The following is a 24,941-nucleotide window of genomic DNA, read 5'->3' as shown; positions in this document are numbered from 1 at the left end:
AACAGCCCCTGTAACATGAACTCTGAAAGGAAGATGGAGCAAACACGTTCTAGTTTCCCCCATACCTGAAATAAGCAAGACAGTAAAAATATTATGTTATGTGGCAAATTTAATACAGCTTCTTCCCACAGTCATTGGCATCTTGGACTACTCTCAACAACTTTCTGGCAATTTTACAGCTTCCTGAGTTTCTCACAAAACACTAATCATAGCATTCTTTCTTTGTTTATGGATTAGGATTTCCAGCCCAAAAACAAGTTTCCTGCAGAGATTTACAGTAAAAAGTACTCAGCAATAAGTCACAAACATAGAATCTGGTTATCTCCAGAGCACTAGGCAAATATAAGCCCATTTCAAACATGGCATTTCCAGCATCAACCCAATCCCCATCCATTTATGGGGATTTTAAGGGGAGAAGGCAAAACAACCATGTAGCCCTGCAAACATTATCTAAATTATTTTATTCTTTCATAGCAATGTTCTAAAACACCAAGTCCACAATTCAAATTTCAGGTGTTGGCGGAGGTCTCCTCAATCCAAATTTGCTACGAGGTGCCAGGGCAGCCCTGTTCTGGTACCACACAGAGCTGGTTCATCAGCTACAATGGCTCCTGCACAAGTCTATTCCAAGCACAGTGATCTAGGCGGCTCTACTCACCTGCTAGTTATGGAAAAGGCAACACGGTGCTCATGAGCACCATTACACCCATGGAAATCTTCCTGACATCCTGAAGTCCCCTGCTGACATCTGTTACTTAAAAATAATTTTAAAATCCCCACACCGCATCCCACAGTAGATAGAAATACTTCAAAGCAAAAAACTGACCCCCTCACCTCCATGTTATTCATCTAAATGCTTTGCAGCCCCTCAAGGATGCACAGACGTTCTTAAGAAGGCAGGGTGTCCAGCAGTTCAAGACCAACACTTGGCATCAAAATGAGCTCAGATACTTGGGGATGAACCAAAGGAGAGAGAGAGAGATCCAGTTGCCACAGTTTAGTTTAGGAAGATGGAAGGGGAGGTCGACCACATGGAATGGAATGAGGAACTGGAGAGATGTCCTGATTGGCCAGACAAGGGGAGAATGAGGTTGAAAAGTGTGGGGAGGCTTGCAAAATAAAAGTGTCTTGGTGGAAGAAATTGCGAAGATGTGTGTATGAGTGTTTGGGCTGTGCCATGCAAGTAAATGTATGTAAGACTACATGGGCTTTTTAAGCCTGCTGTTTGGTCTGCTGCATGAAAGATCAGTCCACTCCTAAAGACAGCAATCAGATTATGTTTTTGTTGGGAGTAAACCAGCCCATCTTCAGAGTGGCCCTATCCCTTCCTTTTAAAGCCTCTGTAAGGGGCGTCTAGTTTTTTGGTGCATGTAGGATTGCTCTGGTTTGAATTGGTTTTGGCTTGTGGATCCAAAGCAAGCTTTCTAGTTTGATTTTGCTAATACAGTATTGTTAAGTGGCTTAATATGCAAACCACTTCAGGATATTGGCAAATTAATCACTTCCTCAGCAGGGGAAGTGAAGCACATTTTTAATGTATAATGGACTATTGCTGATGTGCTGCATCATTTTTTAAAAGATATTTTCTTGGCCTAACCTTAGGTTGTGGCTTTAACTGCAAGCAGCTTCTCAACCAACCCTTTAAGAGAAGGCAAAGAAAATATTTTTACATTTTTTTAGAACTGATGCAGCAAATCAGTGATAGTCCATATAAAGTTTTTTTAAAAAATTAACTTCCCTTGCCCCTCTACCAAGGAACAAAGGAAGTGATTAGGGTGCTAATAACCTGAAGTGGCTCACTTATTAAGCCACTTAGCTAGATCAGCAGGAGTAATTTCTATGTGAACCGCCCTGCTTGTTTATATGGCTCCAGCTAAGCCCAGCTGTTCTAAAGCAACCTACACTAGCTCAGTCCCTGCCACTAGTATAGCCACACCCTTATGCAATCTGAGTGATTCTAAAAGAAATTTAAAAATTGTTAGGCTTCATGTTTTTGGGTTCAATACCACCACTGCTGCTATGTGCTTAGTATCTTCAGCAATGTACTGTACTCTTCTTTCAACCTCATGAGTTCACCTTTCCGTGAAATGGGCATTTTGTTAGCAATTTAACTTAAAGCATCTTTTGATTGGGCACAATTCCATGGCAGGCAATTTCAAATAGATCCACTGGCCCTCAAAGTTTGGAAACTCCTGCATGTGGTACATGATATGCTTTGCATCACAGCACGTAGAATGAATAACTTCAGAAATGATTTGGAAGCTTCATTTAGCATAGAATGTAAGCCACAAAAGTTTTAACAGGGACTGTTTATTTTGCTTACATTATGCCTATCTAAAACAATATTATTTGGTTATCTGTTTGCTTCTAAACACAGTTTAAAATTCTGGTATTTGCATTTGTCTAAAGGCTGAAAAAGACTAGGACTCTAATGCCTGAAGCAACTTTTGCACCCTTTGCAACCTGCTGGTAACTTCAGATAATCTATCAAAGCTCTTGTCAATGTGTCTCACCTATCAATGACTGGGAGGACTTAGACAAATGTGATACAACGGCCACTTCATATGTATTTTAAATAATTACAGACACACATATATATACCCAGAAATAAACTCTTCAAGAATATAAAAATTTAGAGCTCTGTTCTCTGTAAAAGATCAGATACTGTAATAATTGCAATGGGTTTCAAGGCAATAATTCCACTTCAGTTATCCTGCTAGGCAGTTTAAACCCCCCTGCCCTGATCAGTTATTTTAGACGTCTTATATTGCTAACATTTGCAATCAAATGACAGTTCAGGCTGCCAGATGTCCTTATTTCAAAAAATGTCCCATATATTATTGAGCTTCTCTTACTCAACAGTGTCATAACTGCTCAAAATATAATGGATAGCATATTATTCCATCTTTATTTTTAATTAACATTTCACCATGTAACATTCATACAGGAAGATAGATTACAGAGTATTTCTGGTGTTCTGCAGCTGTATTCTCCAAGCTTCAGAACAATGTATTTGTATCCCTAATTTTTCCAGAAGTAAATTAGCGGATGCCATTTCTTTCAAAACATAGATCTTTGCTATACAGTACGTTAATCCTACATTATCTGGAATCCCCATGACTTCAATGTAACATCTATTCAGCCCACTCTTACTGATGTATTCCTCTTTCGACAATATAACAAAACAATTTTTAAAATGCTACAAGTGTAGGTGTAATTAATTAATTGTCTTCACAAATTACATTATCTGCAATATCACCAGTGGTAATATCTCAAAGAGGTGTGACAAAGGAGATCGACCTTGGCACTGTGATCCATAATATACTCAAATAGCCACTCTTCACAGCTCTCAACAGTAACCTGCTCATCTTCTTAAACCTTAAGAGTTTAAAGAGTTACAGTTAACACAGGACTTTGACCTGAGCTTCTCCCGATCTTAAACAAACCAGTTCTATAGGCAGGACCAGAAATGCTCTTCAGACTCTTCAAATTCCTTTTCCCATTGCTCAACATACTTACCTTCTTTCTGTTTGGCAGAACAATCCTGTACTTTAGTTGCCCTTGGGGAAGGTCATGCATGACTACTATACTGGTAGAACAGTTGCCACATTCTCTATCAAGAGGTCTCAGTAGCTGCTAGTCAGCACCTACATGTGGAAGGAGCCAATTAACTTGGTTCAGTGCATTGCTCTACCTCACAACAACACAAAGCAACCCCACCAGTATATCCTAGGTTACCAGCTCCTGTGGTACTGGCAGCAACAATCACACAAATGCCAAGAAGACATAACAATTCAAGTCTTCCTGATGGCTGTTGAGAGCACAGCACACTAAACCATGGAGGGAAAACCCATATGACACAGCAGATAAACAGGTCTCTGGGCAGGAAACCTGCAGAAGTACTCACAACTCTCCTTTGGACTATGAATCAAGAATCTCTCAGGGAAAGAGCGATTATTTTTTTCCAAGGAGCCAATGGGCAGGGCCAGGAATGCAGTCCTGGAACACTTCCTGTTTGAACTACAGCTCCCAGGGTGCTCGTGCTGCCTCAGAGATTCTGGGAGTTCTCGAAATAGACAAACTTTTTCCAAGCTCTGGCCAAGCTATGCAACAGCAACAGCAGCATTTGCCGGTCATTCACTGCACTAAGGTATGAGACTGGAAAGTATGAGACAGGAGTTTAAATCCCATCAAGGGGAAGAAGGGGGGAACATGCCCTCCACTCTCTTTCTGCATGCCTACCCCCCCCCAAAAAAACCTCTGTTACATCAGAAGCAAAAGTAAACGACTTAACCCAGATTACAGGCTCCATGGAGCCACAGCAGCAGACAAACAATCAGAGAGTTCCATTGGGCATTTGATTTCTCCACCTCAGCCTCAGCTCCCTGCCATATTGACATTTGGAGCAACTGTTGAATTTTACTCATTTGTCTTTGGATCTAAATTATTTACTTGTACCTTGGAAATTAAAGCGGTCAATGGAAAATAATTCTGCAAGTCTTTGTAATGACTAATATCGCAGTACTGGCAAGACAAACAGCCAGTTTATTATTCAATGTACTGAAGACCTTGTAACATCTGAAAAACCTTGAAGCATAAATATATAGAGAGATGACTTCACATTGTTATATATTTCACTGATATTTGTCAGTATATTTTGTTAACTTCTATTTCCTTTTTGTTTTTCTCATAATTGTTTTTCTTCTTTCATCAATAAAAATAAATAAATAGGAAAAACATATCCAGTCAGTTACTTTAGAGTGAGGCTTTGGTTTTGCATGTTGGAGAATCTTGGGGTCAAATTCTGGGTAGATCTCTGCTCTGTACGAAGGGACTTCTACACTCAGACAGAGCTAAGCCCTTTGGTCCACGTCTCCCTCAGTAGCCCAGGTGGCAAGTCTGTCCTCTGTTATTTTGACCATACATCTCCCTGTACTATTCCAGCAGCAGGCCTCACTGCCCTTCTCCCTCACCAAATATGACAGCAGCAGCCAACCATAGCTGTGTATCTCATAGTACAAGCTCACGATGGGGTGGGTGGGCATGCCTCCCCTTGAGCTGCCCTTGACATAAGGTGAGCAGGCAGTGAGGAAGACTTGAGATCCAGGGGCTAAAATCCAATCTTGAGGCCAGCTGAAGACCAATCGTCCTAGCTGGTGGGGAAAGGACCTTCTTTCAACCTGTCCCTGGCCATGTGCCAAAGCAAAGTCACAGTACTGTATTTGGAATGGAGGACTTCCTGAAAGGGCCAAGATGTGTGGGGTTGTCAACTGGTCACTGTGACAAACCCAGACCTACTGGGATATGTCACACAGTTACACTAAGCTGCCACCAACCATTCCCTTTAAGAAGTCACACAGACCAGGGATGGATTTTTAAACAATAAAAGGAATAAGGTTTATTTTAAATACACACAGGGAAAAATAAACACTCAGGTGAATAAAATAAAGTAACGTGGCTTATTCTCACTCATACAAGCATACAGTTTGGTTCACCCAGAACCCTTAACTTGAAGCACAGACCCTGAACCTATCAGTTCTGGCTAACCAACAGACACCTGAACCTATCAGGTTGGTACTCTGACACACAGAAGTACCCTGTCTGACACACAGACTCCCACAACAGCTTCTTCTTCCCAGCTGCTGCTTCGTCACAACCCAGTGTCTCCCAGCATCTCTCACAGTGTGTGTCTCACCACACAGGCATCACATATTTATACAGTACAGCCCCTCCTCCTGATGTCCCGCCTTCCACTCCCCATAGGATGGAACTTTCCCTCCAAACCCATGACAGACAGGTAACATCAGTGCTGTATGTAACACCTCCCCTCTTTATAAGTTGTTTTGTAGGGGGAAAGCTAACGTGCTTTTCACCAAAAAACAACCTGTATAAAACATACAAAAACAGTTATACATACCATATCATACTTATACTTACATTCTAAGTTAAACCATAGCACATAGGCAGTTAAACATTTAACATATACATTACATCCATTTACCTTTATTCATACAAACCAACTTCAAAAACAGGTACATTTAACTTTTTGTCCACCAAAATATATACATAGTCCATGTTCTTTCGCTGTCTTCATTCTTCAGGTCTTCTTGATAAGGCGTCAGCAACACAGTTCACTGACCCTCTGACCACCTTCACTTCAAAGTCATAGTCCTGTAGGTTTAAAGCCCACCTCATAAGTTTGCTATTGTGGGTTTTCATTGTCTTTAACCATTGCAATGGTGAATGGTCAGTACACAGAATAAAATGTCTTCCCCAGATGTAAGGCTTGGCCTTCTGGATCGCGTAGACTATGGCCAAACACTCCTTCTCCACGGTTGCCAAATGTCTCTCACCTTTTTGAAGTTTCCTACTCAGGTAGGATACTGGATGCTGGTCACCATTTTCATCCTCCTGGCACAGAACTGCTCCTACCCCGCTGTTAGACGCATCGGTGTAGATGATGAACTCCCGGTCGAAGTCTGGAGCCCGCAGCACAGGATAGTTGATTAACGCCTCCTTCAACCTCTGGAACGCCTCCTCACAGTCGCTGGTCCACGGGATGCGGTCATCAGCCTTCTTCCTCGTCAGATCGGTCAGCGGAGCCGCAATCTCGCTAAACCTCGGGATGAACTTTCTGTAGTAGCCCACCAACCCAAGAAATGATTTGACTTTTTTCTTGGTGTTGGGTCTAGGCCAATCACGAACAGCTTCTATTTTGGCCTCCAGGGGTTTTATCATTCCTCCCCCTACCATGTGACCCAAGTATTTTATTTCTGGGCTACCCAGCTGACACTTGCTGGCCTTTACTGTTAGCCCTGCTGCACTTAACCTCTGCAGCACTAACTCCAGGTGTATCAGGTGATCTTCCCAGGTATTACTGAAGATCCCTATGTCGTCAATGTAGGCCACTGTAAAGTCACTGAGCCCTGCCAAGGTCTGGTCCATCAGCCTTTGGAATGTGGCTGGCGCATTTCTGAGACCAAAGCTCAGGACTCGAAACTCATAGAGACCAAAAGGGCTGCAAAAGGCAGTCTTTTCTTGATCCCTGGGATCAATTCTTAATTGCCAATATCCCTTTACCAGGTCCAATGATGAGATGAACCGACAACCCCCTATGGTTTCAATCAGGTTGTCTAGCCTGGGCATTGGGTAGGCATCAGGAGTGGTTACACGGTTTAATTTCCTGTAATCGACACAAAACCTAATGCTCCCATCAGGCTTGTCCACAAGGACTATCGGAGAGGACCAAGGACTAGAAGAGGGGACGATTATGTTCTCCCTCAGCATTTCGTCCAGCTCCTTCCGCACCTTGTCCCTATAGGGTCCCGTTACTCGGTATGGGGATACTGCCTGCGGGGGTGCATCCCCTGTATGGATCCGATGCATCACTCCCTTCACTATCCCCGGCTTGTTGGAAAACACCTGTTGATATTTACTAAGCAGCATTTTTAGTTCTTGCTGCTGGTCTTGGGTGAGTGCAGGACTAATCTTTACCTCCTCTGGGTTGTATTTTACTTCCCCTCTACCCTCCCAGAAGGGTAATTCCGCTTCCTCACTCTCAGCTGCTTTTATCGCGAATAAAACCCTCTGTTCCCCTCTGTAGTAGGGTTTTAGGGCATTCACATGAACCACCCTCCTTGCCTGGTTCTCCTCCTGCTCTATAAGGTAGTTCAGGTCTGACATCTTGGAAATGACCCTATATGGTCCTGCCCATTTGAGCTGCAGTTTATTCTCTCTGCAGGGCCTAAGCCAAAGCACTTCTTCCCCTGGGTCAAAGTGCCTCTCTCTAGCTTTGTGGTCATACCATGTTTTCTGTCTGACCTTCTGAGCTTGCAGGTTTTCTGCTGCCAGCTCTAGATTTCTCTTTAGGTCATTCATCAAGGTGTCTATGTATGTCACAACGTCTTGTGGGTCATCCTGGGTGATCTGCTCCCAATTTTGTTTGATCAAATCAAGGGGCCCTTTCACCCTTAAGTGTGCAGCAGACATGTCAGAGTGACCCCTTTGTAAGATCATGGGGCGATACTTTTCAGGTACCACCCGCTGACTTCTGATCCCATCTCCCCCTTTTGAGATATTCCTCAGGGTTTCTCTATATAAAATCCCCTTTTTCTCCAGTAATCTCACTGGGGTTTCAGGTGTTAGCTGGGCGTCAGTCACCTGTTCAAAACACTTTTGGAGAGTGGCGTCTGCCTTTTGCTCCTGTCCAAATCTGCTGTCTGTGGTTAAGGTTTCCACCACAGCTTCTGAACTCCCCTCTGCTTCCGTCTCTGGCTCATCATTACCCCCCTGAACTGTCCCCGTGGTGGCTTGTGAGCGTGTAATCACTAGCACCCGTTTCACATGTTCAGCCAGGTCATTTCCCACGAGCACGGCTGCTGGCAGAGTCGATAAAATCGCTAGCCGCCAATCTCCCCTCCAGCCTTGAAAGTTGACAGGTACCTCTGCTACTGGCAGAGAGATTACCTGCCCCTCAATCCCTGCCACCTTCATGCTCTCATTTGGGATTATAAACTCCCTAGGAATAATATCTGGATGGCACAGGGTTACCTGGGAACAAGTGTCCCGCAGCCCCCTATACTGACGGTCAAGTATTCCTACGTCCACCCCTGCTGTCTCAAACAATTGAGAATCTGTTTTCACCAGCAAGCAGCGTTTTACCTCCACAAGAGGACCATTTTCCTCAGCCTGATCAGCAGAGGTAGCTGTTCCAGACTGAGTAGCCATGGCAACAGGCTCCCTCTGTGACAATGAGCTTTGCTCCTTCTGGACACAGAACACAGCTTTTGGCTTGGTCCCACTAGAATTCTGAGGCACCATTCCTTTTAGCTGCTTTAATTTCTCACACTCTGAGATTAGATGACCCTTTCCCTGACAGAAATAGCATTTTCTGGTGTATTTTGATTCTCTCTCATCTTGTTTTGGTTTTCCCTCCACAATCTGAGGTCTTAGTTTCATGTCTGAGGGCTTCCCTTCACCATGGGCCCCTCCCCCTTGCTGGTTTTTCCCTGGTCCCTGAGAGTACTTGCTGTAGGTTTCTTTGGGTTTACCTACAGATTTCCCCTCACCCAAGGGCTTTCTTATTTGGGAAATAAAATCTGCGATCTCTGCGGCTGCTGCCACAGACTTCGGTTTCCTTTCCCTCACCTGGAATTTCAATTCCCCATGCAGGACTGAATAGAACTGTTCCAGTGCTATCAAGTCTTTAAGCTGCTCATAGGTCTCTGTCCCTTCCTGCGATAGCCATTTCTCAAGCAGCCTCACCAATTGGGCCCCCACTTGGGTAAAAGTCTGTTCTGGTTTTTTGGTGAGGGACCTGAATCTTTGTCTCAGCTGCTCTGCATTTATCCCATGTCTGGCAAACACCAGTTTTTTAAACTCTGCAAAATCTTTCATCAGTTCCTCAGGCATCTCGGCATAAACCTCAGCCAGGCTACCACTGATTAAAGATCGCATGATGGTCATCTTCTCAGTTTCCCTCACTGAGAAGTCCACAAACGCTCTTTCCACTAAGGAAAAGAACACTTCAGGACAATCTCCCTTGTGGTACACAGGGAATTTCTTCAGGTCAGCCTTAGACAATTGGCCTCCCTCAGAATCCCTATTGTTATTATTGTTCTGGTTCATCAGTTCCAATTTTTTTAATTCAAAGGCCATTCTTTCTTTCTCCAGAGCAATTTTCTCTCTCTCCCTCTCCATTTCCATTCTCTCTCTCTCCAATCTTTCCTCCCTCTCCATTCTCTCTCTCTCTCTCTCTAATTCAAATTGCCGTTGTTTCTCCCTTTCCCTTTCCTCCATTTTTTCTCTCTCTAACCTTTCCTCCACTTCAAATTGCCTCATCCTCAGTTCATGCTGTTGGGCTATGAGCAATTTTCTGAGTTCTGGGTTCTGCTCTCCTGTGCTGTCACCTTGCACTGAGCCAAATTCATCCTCAGAACCTTGGTCAATCTGGGGGTCTTTCACTTCACTCATTTCGGTCATCTGGCTTCGAGTCAAGGGCATAATCCCCCCTCAGAACAGGCTGCTTTAAAAAGTCAAGCCTCAAAATAAAACGACCACTTTTTTCCTTCTTGCCTCAGAACCAGCTCTCCCTAGAGATTGCTGCTGTTCTTCAGCACTAACTTGCAACAGTATCGAGTCAGAGCCTACCCCCCTCTGCTGGGCCTCTCAGCTGGCAAGCTAGATCACTGTTACTACGCAGTTTTGCCTCAGCTTTTTCCCGCCAAAACTAGGCTGCCTCAGAGCACCTTAATCTAAGTCTCCCCAGTTGGCACGTTCTTCTACTAGCGCACCTCCCCGTGAGGTACACCTAGAAGATTACCTACGCGCCTCAGACTGTCCCTGACTAGACCCCCCTTGCTCTGGGCACACTTGCCAAGGCTTTGCTGGACCGCTGGACAACTGGACCAGTCGTATCCCACACGCTGGACACCAATCAATGTGACAAACCCAGACCTACTGGGATATGTCACACAGTTACACTAAGCTGCCACCAACCATTCCCTTTAAGAAGTCACACAGACCAGGGATGGATTTTTAAACAATAAAAGGAATAAGGTTTATTTTAAATACACACAGGGAAAAATAAACACTCAGGTGAATAAAATAAAGTAACGTGGCTTATTCTCACTCATACAAGCATACAGTTTGGTTCACCCAGAACCCTTAACTTGAAGCACAGACCCTGAACCTATCAGTTCTGGCTAACCAACAGACACCTGAACCTATCAGGTTGGTACTCTGACACACAGAAGTACCCTGTCTGACACACAGACTCCCACAACAGCTTCTTCTTCCCAGCTGCTGCTTCGTCACAACCCAGTGTCTCCCAGCATCTCTCACAGTGTGTGTCTCACCACACAGGCATCACATATTTATACAGTACAGCCCCTCCTCCTGATGTCCCGCCTTCCACTCCCCATAGGATGGAACTTTCCCTCCAAACCCATGACAGACAGGTAACATCAGTGCTGTATGTAACAGTCACCACAGGAAGTCTCCCATGCATTTGGAGAAGGGCTCAACCAGATGACGTGATGTTCCTGACAGCACTAATTCTTAGGTAGTAATGCCCTTGTCTGCTCCCAGAATGGCTCATAGAAGTGCCACTGGCAGAAATGTATGAGCAAGTAGCTTGTTGATTGAACAGGATGGGTGCCTTATTCCCAGAATAGGGCTGGATGGACAATTCCTTCTCCACTTGGGTCACAATATGTCTTTGAGCACACATCCACAGAGTTTAGCACAAGTATCAATGGAGTCACTGGGTATAAACCACCACCCTCGCATAGCAGAGCTGGGGTCCACTGGTGGAGAGGGATGTCCGCGTCATTCCCAGCTTTTGGGATGGATATCCAGTGGGGTTAAGACTGCTCCATAATTTTGCAACCCTAACCTGCTACAACCAGACACCTCCTGTGTGTTTAATTGAACAAGCATCCCAGTCGAGGGAGTGCTGCAGCCAGGGCATCATCGTAAATACAAGTATCGCTATTATATTTATATATGGAATGTGTGACCATTTATTTGTGAACCCAGAATTTCTGTTCTATCTAGTTAGAACCAAATACTTCACCCAGACAAGTCAAAAAGACCCAATGAATTTCCATTCATGGGGGCAAAATATAGATTTGGGGCATCACTTCAGAGCAGCACCTGCAGCGTTTTAAAGGCATGTCTGTACTCTGAATATGCTCCACACCAGATTCAGATGAAGGAGGAGTGAAAATTGCTGGAAGAAACATCAGTTCAAGACATGCAGATGACAGCACCTTGCTGTCAGAAAGCAGCAATGACCTTTAGGGAAAATAAAAGGAGAAAGTGATAAAGCAGGACTGCAGTGAACATGAAGAAGACAAGAATCATGACTGCAGAAGAACTACACAACTTTAATGTTGACAATGAAGAAATTGAAATATTTTGTATACCTCAGTTTTCAGATGGAAAGCTCTTTAATCTCTCCAGACTGAGAGCGAAGACCAAAGTCCAGCTAAAATGCATGCAGGATTTCCTCTTTGCCGAAGATGCAGCTGTTGTCGCCCATTCTTCTGAAGACCTCTAACAACTTATGAATCGTTTTAGTAAGGCCTGCCAAGACTTTGGATTAACAATCAGCCTGAAGAAAACACAAGTCATGGCCCAGAGCGTGGACTCACCTCCTTCTGTTACCGTCTCCACATAAAATTGGAGGTTGTTCATGACTTCGTGTACCTTGGCTGAACAATCTCTGACACCCTCTCCCTAGATGTTGAGCTGGATAAATGCATTGACAAAGCAGCTACTACGTTCTCTAGACTCACAAAGAGAGTATGGCTTAATAAGAAGCTGACGGCATATACCAAGATCCAGGTCTATAGAGCCTGTGTCCTGAGTACACTCATGAACTGCAGTGAGTCCTGGACCCTCTGTGCATGGCAGGAAAGAAAGCTGAACACATTCCATATGCGTTGTCTCTGACACATTTTTGGTATCACCTGGCAGGACAAAGTTCCACATAGAGTAGTCCTAGAACAAGCTGGAATTTTTAGCATGTATACATTACTGAAACAGTGACGTCTACGTTGGCTCGGGCATATCGTGAGAATGGCTGATTGTTGGGTTCCCAGAGATCTCCTGTATGGAGAATTAGTGCAGGGAAATGGCCCCAGAGAGAGACCACAGCTGTGATACAAGGATATCTGCAAGCAGGATCTGAAGGCCTTAGGAATGAACCTCAACAGATGGGAAACCTTGACATCTGAGTGCTCAACCTGGAGGCAGGCAGTGCATCATGGCGGAGACAAAGAGGCAGTGCCGGAAGCAGCAAAACCAGGGAGCTGGACAGGGGACAGATTGTATTTGTCTTCAGGGTGGAAGGAATGGTCACTCTCGAATTGGCCTTCTCAGACACACTAGACGCTGTTCCAAGATCTCTATTCAGAGCATGTTACCATAGTCTCTCGAGACTGAACGATGCCTCCTCCAGTATACCTCGGTTCTATCACCAATTTGGATGAAGACTGTAGCCTCAAAATAAGATTCAGACTCAGAAGGGCAGCAATAAAAGAATTAGAAAAGACCATCAAGTGTAAGGATGCTTCAAAAATGTTTCCAAAAAAAATTTGAAATGTGGTGCTGAAGGAAAGCTTTGCAGATACCCTGGACTGCCAGAAAGACAAGCAAGTGGGTCCTCCTAGATCAAAATCCATCCTGAACTATCTCTGGAGGCAAAACTGTTGAAACTGAAGCTGCCCTACTTTGGGCTCATCATTCTCTGGGAAAGGCAATAATGCTGGGAAAGGGTTGAAGGCAGCAGGAAAAGAGGAAGACCCAAGAGGAGGTGGATTGGCTCCCTAGAGGAGTTTGCGAGAGGCTGAGTTTGCAAGAGCTGAGCAGGGCAGTTGAAGGCAGCCCATTGTGGAGACCCTTCCTTCCTTCCTTCCTTCCTTCATGGGGTCGCCATAAGGGAGATGGCGGCTGTTTGACCGGCCGAGCAGAAGCGACCGGGAGCTCGAAAGAGGCGGGGCTGGGGTTCCGGAGAGCCTGTCTTCGGCACCCACCGCGCTTCGCTTTGCCCTTCGAGGAAGTGACGCCTTCCCAGAATCCTACCGAAAAGTTGGCGCTTCTTCGGCTTGTGTCGGTCGGTCGCGGGGCTTCGTGGCTCCCAGGCTGCGGCGGCGCTGGGCAGAGGTGAGCAAAACTAAGCCGCGCTCGCTTGGTCGGGAGGGAGAGGAGAGGGAAGGAGAAGGGGGGGGGACGGGACGTGGAGGTTGCGCTCCTGCCCTTTCCTTCCCCGAGGGGGCAGTGGCTGCTCTTCCCCAGAGTTGCAGCGCCCCCCCTTCCCGCCCCAGTCCACGCGGGGAGGAGGCTCGACCAGGAAAGTCCGTCAGTCTGTTTACTTTGAGGTAAACAGGACTCCCGGCGCTGGTTTGTTTTCTTTGCAAACCGGGCGGCGTCTTGGAGTTGCTGAGCGGAGGAGAGGGCCGGCCCAAGGTCTGCGTGGCTTGGGCGAAAGTGACAGCAGGCACCGGAGGGGAAGGGAAGGGAAGGGAAGGGAAGGGAAGGGGGCGCCGAGGGAGAAGTTCCGCCGCCGGCCCGCCAGAGCCCCGGCGACGCCAGAGGACGGCTTGGTCCTCCGGCTCCAACGCAACCCCTTTCGGGTGGCGGCGTCGGGGCCGGCTTCCCTTTTTGGACCCGCCGGAGCGCTGCACGAGGGTCCCTCGGACGCGGTTTTGTCCGAGGCGGCGCCCGGGCGAGGGAATAAAGCAAACGTTGTTGCAGCTTTGTGGGTTTGCGGGTTTTATTTTATACTCGTCCCCCCTCCACACCCCGTTGCTGCTGTCGCCCGGGCTGGTTTACGCTTCCTCTAGAAACAAAGAGCGCTTTTGAACGGCCCCTGGGCTGTCTGGACTGACATTTGCATGGGAAGGGAGTCGGAGGGGCTGCTCCGAATATGGGACGAGCTGGGAGGAGAGAGAGAGAGAGAGAGAGAAGGAGCCCCGCCTGCTGCTGTCTTGCAACAAATAACGAAGCCGTCTTTTTAGTTATTTGCTCAGCAGGGATCAGACGTCTCCCTGGGGATTTAAACTGGCTTCCCCCACGCCTCAACGCCGGGGATAGGCGGTTCTGTTCTTCTTCTTCTTCTTTTAAACAAACTAATACACACAACCCCCCACTTCCAGATAAAAGCTTGTTGCCCGGCCTCTGCTGTTCGGTGCCGTGCGTGATGCTCGATGTTGTAATCAGGACGAGTTTTCTGGCACTCGATCGCCTGTAAGCGGGCCAAACACCCACTTGCATATGTGACTGCTGTGCTTTACATAATACTCAGTCACAAACCTTCCAACAAGCCTCAGTCTGTGGCGATTAATTTGTTGTTTTTGACAACCTAGGAAATCGCGTATGGCGTGCCTTCCCCTCCCTCGCCCCCCCCCGGCTCTGAATTCTTGCGTTGCTTTTTTAAAAAATGTTGCTGGTATCAGAGAAGAACTTTCATTTTAGATTAGAGTTTATTAAGGTGCAGGCAGTTCAGATGTGCCGTCCAGAAAAGGAAAGAAAGAAAAAGCGGCAAGATTTAGCCTTTAAAAACAAATGCTGTAAGCAGATCATCGGCCACTGGGCATTCGGAGTGACAAGCTGCAGGATATGTTTGGATCCCAGAACTGTTTTCTCCAAAGTCCTCTAAATATCATGGGAGATTACTTCCAAGTTCCTATGATTGGATTGCTCCCCAAAAAGCAAAGGGAGCAATGTGTTACTACTGCTAATATGACATAGAACACATGGGAGAGAAAAGCTAATTGAAGTGGATTTTTTATTCAGTCTGATTTGTAGATCAGTTGAAGAACCAACTAATCAGTAACCTTTGTATATGAAAAAAAAAAGTTGTGTGTTGTTGCCTATTTAAAGCTGAAACTGTTCAGTAATTTTACCTTCTCTGGAAACGTGTTCTCTGGAGTTAAGCAACAGTTTTGTCATGTGAAAAAAATTAAAGATCTTAAAAGGTTCAAGTACAGTTGATCTCTGTCTTCTTGCTTTGTGAGGCAATTAGGTAAGTATATGCTGAACACTCTTCTACTCCGGGGAGGGAGAGAAGAAGTATGTGTTTTTGCACAGAAAATGGAGAATCTGCTCCAAGTGGAGGTGCGAAGTTACTGTTGGGCCTGAAGTGTGTGATTGTCCTTGGATTCTTCCCAGTATGAGGTAGAAGATGTGCTTTTCGGGTTGTACTTTTAGTAACAAAAAAGGAGCAGAGAAGGGAGAGGATGGTGCATAAATCTTGGATGCCTACAAAAAGCTCCTGCCTTTTTTTCCACAAATGCTCTGGAAGAAAAATCTAAAATCTCAGGAAGATTGGAGACCAAAGTACATGGATCTCTCAAACTGATTGCATAGCATAAATTAAAATCTGTTTTTTTCCCCCATCTGGCAGTAAAATCGGAACAAGATTTGATTCATTGCAGTGTGGGTAGAGGAAGGATGGATGGTAGTAACTCCACATGACCTCATACCATAGTCTTTGATTGTGTTTGCCCTTATTATCTATGACTGCAAGATTCAGACACATTCATAAGTCTAGTAATATGATGGGTGTGGGTCTGATCCTAAAGACAATCTCTTTTTGTTGCCTCATTTAGGTGGTGCACTTTCAAGGCCAGCCATCTTGCACTCATTTCAGTGTAAGATCTGTGGTAGTTTCAGATTTTTGCCATAGAATACTGACTAAGAGGGAGCTGTCACACCCAGTATCACATCCAGTGGCAAAAGCGCATTGCTTCATCTTAGACAAACAGTCATGCTCTCTGCTTCTTGTTGGCAAGGCTGGGATAATCTTCCAGGGTTGTAAAAATGATTGCAATTTTATATGTGAATTGTTTTGGACATTTGAAACATGCTATGTGCATCTTTCGTGTAATAATAAATACTGTAAATAACCTTAGTACTGCAGAGCTGGAAGGGACCTTATGGATCATCGAGTCCAGCCCGTCAGGGAGGCACAGTGGGGAATCGAACTTCCAACCTCTGGCTCAGTCACCAGAGACCTAAACCACTGAGCTATCCAGCAGTTCATGGCAGCCATCATGAATGATAGGTGCATGAAGATAGATAGACTTAAGCACACAAAAATCCATGGCTTTAAATGCTGTGAGTTATGGCAATATTTGGGCGTTAGGGTGTTTTGCTGAGAAGGCTTCTGCCTGCCATATCATCACCATCTGTTCAAATTAATCTGTAGTATTGTGGCTTTTTGTGTCTCCATTTTGTGCTGCACATTTTATTAGCTGTGACAATAAGTGACGGTGCAAGTTGCCAGCTGTCTAGAAAACTCCCTCAGCCTTCTTCTGTGCTTTAAAAAGATAGCTTTTCTGAAGCCTTTAGTGACATAAACAGTATTATTTACCAATATCTCCAGATCAAACTGCTTTTAAAGGGCAGCTACAGAGGCCAGTTCGACAGGTGGTGATCCTACCATGTTGAGACACTTGTGCAGCAACCGGTTGGCTTGTACCTGCCCTGAAGGAGATGGGTTGAGGGTGGTTTCAATCAGTTTTCGCTTCTCCATATTGGTGGCAAAGGGTTTTAAAGCATGGAGGATAAAGGTTACGACAAACAAAAGCTTTAAAGTGTAGGGGCCAGGAGGGCTGGAAACTCAAGCTAAATTGCTAGCTTTGAAGAAAATTTTGTTCTGTTCTGCTGGTAGGGAGGAGGAGATCACTATCCTCATCCAGGGTTTATTTTGTCCCATAAATTCACAGAAGGCATGGAAGAAGTTTCTGTTGGGAAAATGGGATCAGAAGAAGGTGTCAAAATCCTTAGTGGTATCCAGTTAACCTTACTTAGTGAGGTAACTATTGCAAGTAGAACAGAAAGGCTCATTCCTTCTTTCCTTGCAGTACCCTTTGCACACTCAGAAGATTGGTAGCTCATCCAGAGCAGAATTTGGGGGCATTTTAAAGGCCTGAAGGGAGGAGGAAGGTCCCATTGCATAAGTAGCTGTTGGCTCATGCAACACTGGGTTTCACCCTATATCTCATACTATTGTCTAAGTGTTTGTGGAGAGTGGTTATTATGATCCCTGCCTTAAGATTTTCCAGAGTTGCCCAGAGCCCCTAGATTTTCGTACCTTGAACAATTTCTGTTGTGCTGATTTGTGGTGGAAGGAACAATGTGGGATCCCAAAAGGGAAAAGGTATCCAGAATTGCAAGTGTGTTGGCCGACAGCTGAATAAAATCATTGTTGGGATTCTAGAAACAGAACTGCTGCACATTTTAATAGTGCTTGGCTAATGAGCTGGCACACAGCTGCTAGACATCTCAGTGACACTCAGCTGGTGATCTGTACTTGGCATTGTTCTGTAAGCAGTGTTAAATTTAGCATATATAGGGAAAATATAACATTGTTAGCCCCTAAACAAACAAGTAAAACTAAAGTCACCTATCATTTGCTATAGTGCAGGAGTAGGCAATTTGTCACCTTCCAGGTTTTTTCAACCTACATCTTCCATGAGTCCCAGCTAGCCTAACCAATTGTCAAGATTGCTTGGGAGTTGCAAGTCCAGCATCCATTGGAAAGGCCACAAAATCTTCTCTCTACAGCAGTGGTTCCCAGCCTTGGGTAACCCATGTGTTCTTGGACTGCAATTCTCAGAAACTTTCACCATCAGCTGTACTGGCTGGGATATCTGGGATTTGCAGTCCAAGAACACCTGGGTTGCTCAAGGTTAGGAACTACTGCTTTATAGTGTTTGCAGAGATAATTTGCATCACTACTGAGTAATTATGGCCAGCTAGCCTCTCCCCTTATCTAGTGTTACTGGGCAGGCCCACCTGTCAGAGGGTGCAGATTTCCAGGCAATCTTAAATCCAGCTGTGTTAATCACTGCTTGAGTAACATCTCCCTGTGCCAAGATTCCTGGGCTGCAAATTCTGCCAAACTTTGTAAACTAGTTAGGGAGAACAGTATTTGCTGAGTAATGTAGTTCAGCTTTGGGAGCACCCCTCCCTGCCCAGGAGTCAGATTTTAGTCACAGTTATTGCACTGCAGTTAGATTTTAGGGTTTACATTCAGCTCATATAATCCCAGTATTTTCTCTAATTTTGTATGCATGGAGACTAGACATTTTCTTTAAAAACATGAAAACTTTTTTTCTTTCAAAGATAACAAATACATTGGACACCTGAAAATAGCTATCTGGCAAATTATTTATATTTGTCTCAAACCTTCCATTAAAAACACCAAGCAAACCAAAATTTATATATATATGAGTACTAAATTCAACCAAATTTAATTCAAAATATTTTTGTCCAGGAAGATGTGTATATTGAGTTTATTGTTATATTAATAGATTTGAATGAAAGGTTAATATACTAGCTTGCGTACCATAATAAAATAAAGCAAAATATAGGACATTTTCTAACAGGAAACATCAACCAAACATCTCCCAGCAGGGTATGAGAACAAGGAATTTCCATAGTTTGCAACTGAACTTCTTGAATATATCATGCAATATCACCTTTCCAGAGGTGTAACTCTTTTAGTTTCAAACAGCAAAAACTGTTGAAGATACAATATATTCATTGTGGCATGTGTACTTCAGCCCCTTCAAAAGCTTATGCCATGATTTTAAAATCTTTTCATTGCCACATAATTCTATTGCTTTTGTATATTCTGTTGTATTTGAGTGTTGATAGGCTGGTAGACTCTGGAGACATCTACCATGGCATATACTAACACATATTGCTTCTGATAAATTGGAAGACTTTCCTGTCCAAGAAGCTAGAATGATAGCAATCTCCTTGAATTGGTTTATGGGCTGTAATTCAGATAAGGTTTCTGAGAGACAGTAGTAGCATTCATTCTGCTTAACTAACGCAGAAGAGTTTTTGTGAAAATAACACAGAAAGAGTCTCTCAGCTCTTTATACCAAGGGTGAGTTACAAGTACAATAAAACCTCTCATTGCAGGATAAATAATTTTTGAGCCTTATAGAAAGGGAGTAGAACCAAAAGAGACATGACTTGATGGGAGATAATTATTTTTAAAGTTTTTATGTTTTTTTTTCATTAGAAGCCACTTTAGCTGGCTGTTATTCTTTGCAAAGAGATAATATGGGTTTTTCTGCTTGCCGACAGCCTTTTCTTACCAGCTGTGGATTTTTTCTTGCTTAATATTGTTTCTGATGGTCCACTCACATAATTTTCCAGATATATGTTTAGTACTATCAACCATTATACCTCTGCTCAAAATTATAGCCCCCCCCCCCAGTTGCTTTTCATATATAGGCTCTATGGTTGCATGCATGTGGCCAATATGTCCTATTTTTACAGAAGGCAATCCTTGTTCAATAGAGATAAATATCAAGTAGCCATGACTTTTCTTATCTATGTTGAGATCAAAGCAAAAAGAAAGAGCAATTAATGAAAAACTGAGGCGGTAACATGAATCTGGCAGGAGCTCATGTGGGTGTAAATTAATGCTGTCTAGAAGAGGAGGTGTGAGTATATTCTAAATAAGTTCCAGAAGAAAACAGAAAGTACTGTAAAGCTACATATCTCACTGTTCTGCTGTTCATCAACAGGTCAGGTTTAAGAGTTGATATTCAGCTCACTTACTGCATATACATGATCCAGGCTCTTAAGCAGGTTGGTTAAACATATACTGTACAGTGCTCTGATGTGTAATTGCAAAATGGGACTTGCAGACAGGTTAATTGTTCTAGCATCTGGATAGTTTCAGAAATCATGGGTTTTACTGTGACACAAATTTCCTGGAGTATAAAAGCACAGAACTGGTTGCCTTGTTGCATGTGCAGACTAAGACTGTTCAGGCAGCTTAAGGCTGTCATTCTTAAACAATTATATTTGTTCAACAAGTGAGCCTTTTACTGTTATTGTGGCCTGGACTGGTTTGAACATCTATGGATCATCTTTTAGAAGCAGGCTGTAGCTGAATGCTTTGCATGCAAAAGGTTGTAGTTTCAATCCACAGCATCTCCACATAGAGTTACAGCAGAATCTTGCCTGAAGCTCTGGGGAACTGTTGTAAGTCAGTATCAGCAGTACTGCGCTACACAGATTAACTTGATCTACAAAATCTTTTAATCTCTTTTTCATGGGACATTAATGCAGTGGTCTTATATTGCAGTCTTTGATGTTTTGTTTATTTGGGGCCAGAATGTACATTGACTATTTCCTATCTGTTTTGATTTCCATTATTGTCGACACATACTTGTTAGGATTTTGATAGATTCAGTCTGTGAAGCTAGAAATATAGGTTTACTGGCATGCCCCCTACTGTTGGTGATTCATGCTTTAAAAGTAGCTTTAACTTCATTTTCTAAAATTGCAATTTGTTCATCACAAGAATTTTCTTCAAAATAATCTCTTATCTTTGCATCTCTCATATATAATTATTGATTATTTTATATTTTTAAAGCAAAATTTAATTTTTCCTTTAATTTTCCTTTAATTTAATGGATGGTATGAAAGAAATACCCTTCTTTTCTATTTTGTTGTTATCATCCATTTCTTTGCAATTATTGTTATAATAGTTCTTTTTGTCTACGTATGATGTTGCTAAAAAGTTCAATTTGGGGTTCTGATCTTATTTCTATCACTTTCTACTGTTGCTTTTCCCCTTGTCATTCACAATTTTAAGTGTTTAATCTTTCAAACATCTAGGCCAGTGATGGCTAACCTATGGCACACATAGCCCTTTCTGCGGGCACGTGAGCCATAAAATGCCAGATCACTATCCCCCCCCAGCAACCAAACCTCAGGAGGTGGCCTCAGCCACGGTGCTAGTGCTTCAACAGGCAGCGGGCCAGGATCTGTAGCAGCTGGCACTGGAAGTGGATCCGTAGTGGGGTCTCGAGGCACCTCCATGCCCGGAATTCCCCATTCCGCAATCACTTCTGATTCCACCACTGCCACTTCTGGTTTCGCCACGGCCATGGCCCGCTGGTTTTTTGTTTTTGTTTTTTCAGTTTGGGCACTTGGGTCCACAAAGGTTCACCATCACTGATCTAGGCTATTATTTTCTTTTGATGACAGAAATAGTCTTTTTGCATTCTTCACTTGAATATATATATGGTTTCAATTTACAATTCTTCTAGCTCATAGACAGTTGAATTTAGCAATGCAAATCAAATTTGTTTTAACCATAGCATTTACATTCTTCATGAATATTACTGGAATTTTATTTTGACATTGATCGTTTTAATGTTAATCTTCAACTTTAATCAGATTTAATACTGTATTGACCTACACTCCAGTCTCCTTTTGTTTTTTACAGAGAAGGTTCAGAAAGAGTAGATCTTCTCTGTCTTCTGCTTGTCTGTTTGATTTCTGTAATTCTCGCTCAATGAAGTCTCTATGTACAGTTATCTTTCAAGTGCTAAAAGCGTGTATTTGTAAAAAAACAAATTGTTGGTGTCCTGGAATTCAGTGACACATGCTCCTGCTTCATTTCTCACTCCAATATCATACTCTCCCAACAAATTCTGTTTATTTTCTTCTTTTGCTCCAATATCCTATGAGTAATAAATTTTCTCCTGGAAGCTGCATCTGAGTTTTTTTTGGGGGGGGGGGAATTAAATTAAATCTCAACTTGCTTAAAGTTTTCTTCTTGAGCTGCTATAATTTAAGCCCAGACTTTTGTTTATGTCCATAGGCTATCACTGAAGTCAAGCTTGTATTATAACCCCAAACTACTTGTTCTGTATCACCCCTTGCTATTATAATCACCCAATTTATCTTGAGTTGTTTATTTTAGAGTAAAATATCCCATTCCAGACCACTTCAGTGTGTACTCTGCAATACAATATCCAAGCACTTTTGAGTTTACTTTGATTCATACTTCTCGTCTTCATTATCCAGTTATATTAATTTTTTTTCTGCCTTTGTACACATTAGCACTTGCTTTAATGCAGCTGCTTCATCAGCACCCGGCACAATTCATGCTTATCTTGTACTCTTATCTTGTATGCCTTCCAAACTGAAAGACTCCTCTTCTAGAGCCTTGTTTCATGTAAGATTGTCTCATCACAGGGTTTTTGAGATATAAATATGCAGAAACTATTTATCTTTGCCTTCCTCTGTGCAGTACTAACAAGAGTTAGCTGGGGCATTACTGGTGTTGATGGCTAAAGATCCTATTGTTACCTTCTGCTACTGCTGCTGGCCAGTAGCTGCTTTTGATTAATTTCTCCAGCCCCATCACTACTGGAACTATCAATTCTCTTTTCCTGATGAAACATTAATACCAGGAGGATGACTGCACCTGCACTGGAGTACTACTCCCAGGTTCCCTCACACTCTCAACCCCTCTCACTATGTTAAGACAGGCATCTGGGGGCAGAGAAATGGTTTCCACTCTGGAATATCTTATGACGTGATATAAATTTAGAAGTCCAATTCTTTGTGTATGGTTACATTCATTTCAATTCATCATAATTTAATCTGAATATTAAACTTCCCAAGACATTATTTAACAACAGTAATAATACAGATGTCCTTTTTCTTTCTGATTCTCCAAATCACGTTCCTATTTTGTAACGTAGACTGTGTTTGTTTGTTGAAGATATACATATCCTGCTACTCTGTCTCATTGGGACTCACAACAGCCTTCAGTTACTTCAGATACAGGTCACATTCAGTCAAACAGAAACCAGTAAGAACAACAACTCAAAATATAAAACCCAACAGAAATGCATGAAATTTAAAACCCATAGAATTAAAACATTAAAAACCCAATGTTACACGTTAGCAGCATGAACTACAGACTTTGGGTTTCCAGAATCTTTATTTTACTGGAACCACCAGCTGATTCCAGTAAATCACCTCTGGAGCTACCAACAGTTGCAGGTAAAATAGTGTCTCGGGTTGTCGGGATCCATAATTAGTAGAGTTAAAAAACATGGCTGCACCCAATCAACTTTCCAGTACTGTATTAGGTATGAAGACACAGCCCCTTTCCACATTAAAAATGCTCCTTTAAATTGGGGGGGGGGGAGGAGCAAAAGACAGGGAGGCTTTTTGCTGTCACTGATGTAAACAAAATAAAATGGAACCTTTGCAGATCACCCAGAGATCTGCTATTAGATTCTGATCTATCTTCCCTGCAATGGAAAAAAATAACCATTATATACCTTCTAAAGGCTGGGAGAGAACTAGCATGGCAGATGGGGCTGGAGAAGGAATCCTGAAAAGAGGGTGGGCTGGGTTCCTTGCTGAGCCCTGCTCCTTGTGACATCCCTCTTGTTTTTAGGACCTGGAGAGACAGAGACTCCATTAAATACACAGCATGCCCTTTAAGACACTTTCCAATTTTACTTTCATAAATGAAAGTGAAGGCATGATCCACACATAGCTGAAGGAGTTTTTAAACAATTCTCACTATATGGTTTTTATTTTTAAAATTATCTTCCCCATCCTCCCATGTGGGATCTTACAAGAAAGGTAAATGTTTCTGCTGTGCAAGCAGAGCTCAGGTGCATGTTCTCTCATTCTCTTTAGCATAAGCCACAAGGTGCTAGTCCCCCTCTATTCCGCACTGGTCAGGCCTCACCTTGAGTATTGTGTCCAGTTCTGGACACCACACTTCAAGAAGGATGCTGACAAATTGGAACAAGTTCAGAGGAGGGCGACAAGGATGCTCAGGGGGCTGGAAACCAAGCCTTATGCAGAAAGGCTGAGAATTGGGCATGTTTAGCCTTGAGAAAAGAAGACAGCAGGCTGATATGACAGCACTTTTCAAACATTTGAAAGGCTGTCATACAGAGGAGGAGCAAGATATGTTCTCAATCATCCCAGAGTGCAGGACACGCGACAATGGGCTCAAGTTAAAGGAAGCCAGATTTCAGTTGAATATCAGGAAAAATGTCCTGTTAGAGCAGTACGACAGTGGAACCAGTTACCTCGGGAGTTGGTGAGTGCTCCAACACTGGAGGCATTCAAGAAAAACTTAGATAATCACCTGGCGGATATGCTTTGATTGTATTCCTGCATTGAGCAGGGGGTTGGACTTGATGGTGTTGTAGGTCCTTTCCAACTTCACTTTTCTATGATTCTATGATAACCAGGGAGAACGGGTTTTGAAACAATAGAAGTTGTAAGCCACCATATATACAGATTTGGAGCTGTGTACGTTTAGTTGAAAATAAAACAAAAAATAAAACAGATCTTATTTTGCATGCCATGTATTTACAACATTATATAGTTTTAGCCCAGAGGCACTTGAATTTTGCCTCTCCCATTGACCTAAGTTTGCAGGGAACAAAGGTCATGAGTGAGCAGACATTTCCTCTACATGCCAGGAGCCCAAACCTTTTCAGCGAAAGATTGACTTTTAACTGCACCTAGAAATTACCTGGAAGAAATTACCTGGATGTTCTCACAGCAATACTGTAGTTCCTTATCTGCAATGAGCTAACCACTGAATGGTCATGTTTCTAAGCAGTTGA

The 24,941-nt window shown here is 43.3% G+C and overlaps 1 protein-coding gene across 1 annotated transcript in view; it reads left to right on the top strand.

Moving 5' to 3' along the window:
* The first annotated feature begins 13,580 nt into the window (after positions 1-13,580).
* Positions 13,581-24,941, top strand: part of MIDEAS (mitotic deacetylase associated SANT domain protein) — a 92,767-nt gene continuing 81,406 nt past the window's right edge. Inside the window, exon 1 of the mRNA XM_072986203.2 lies at positions 13,581-13,668. The gene's annotated coding sequence lies outside the window, so the exon portion shown is untranslated. The remainder of the gene's footprint in view (positions 13,669-24,941) is intronic.

This window comes from Pogona vitticeps, chromosome 1 (assembly GCF_051106095.1).
Source record: "Pogona vitticeps strain Pit_001003342236 chromosome 1, PviZW2.1, whole genome shotgun sequence".
In the NCBI taxonomy this organism is placed as follows: Eukaryota; Metazoa; Chordata; class Lepidosauria; order Squamata; family Agamidae; genus Pogona; species Pogona vitticeps.
This window is presented reverse-complemented; position numbering and strand designations above follow the sequence as displayed.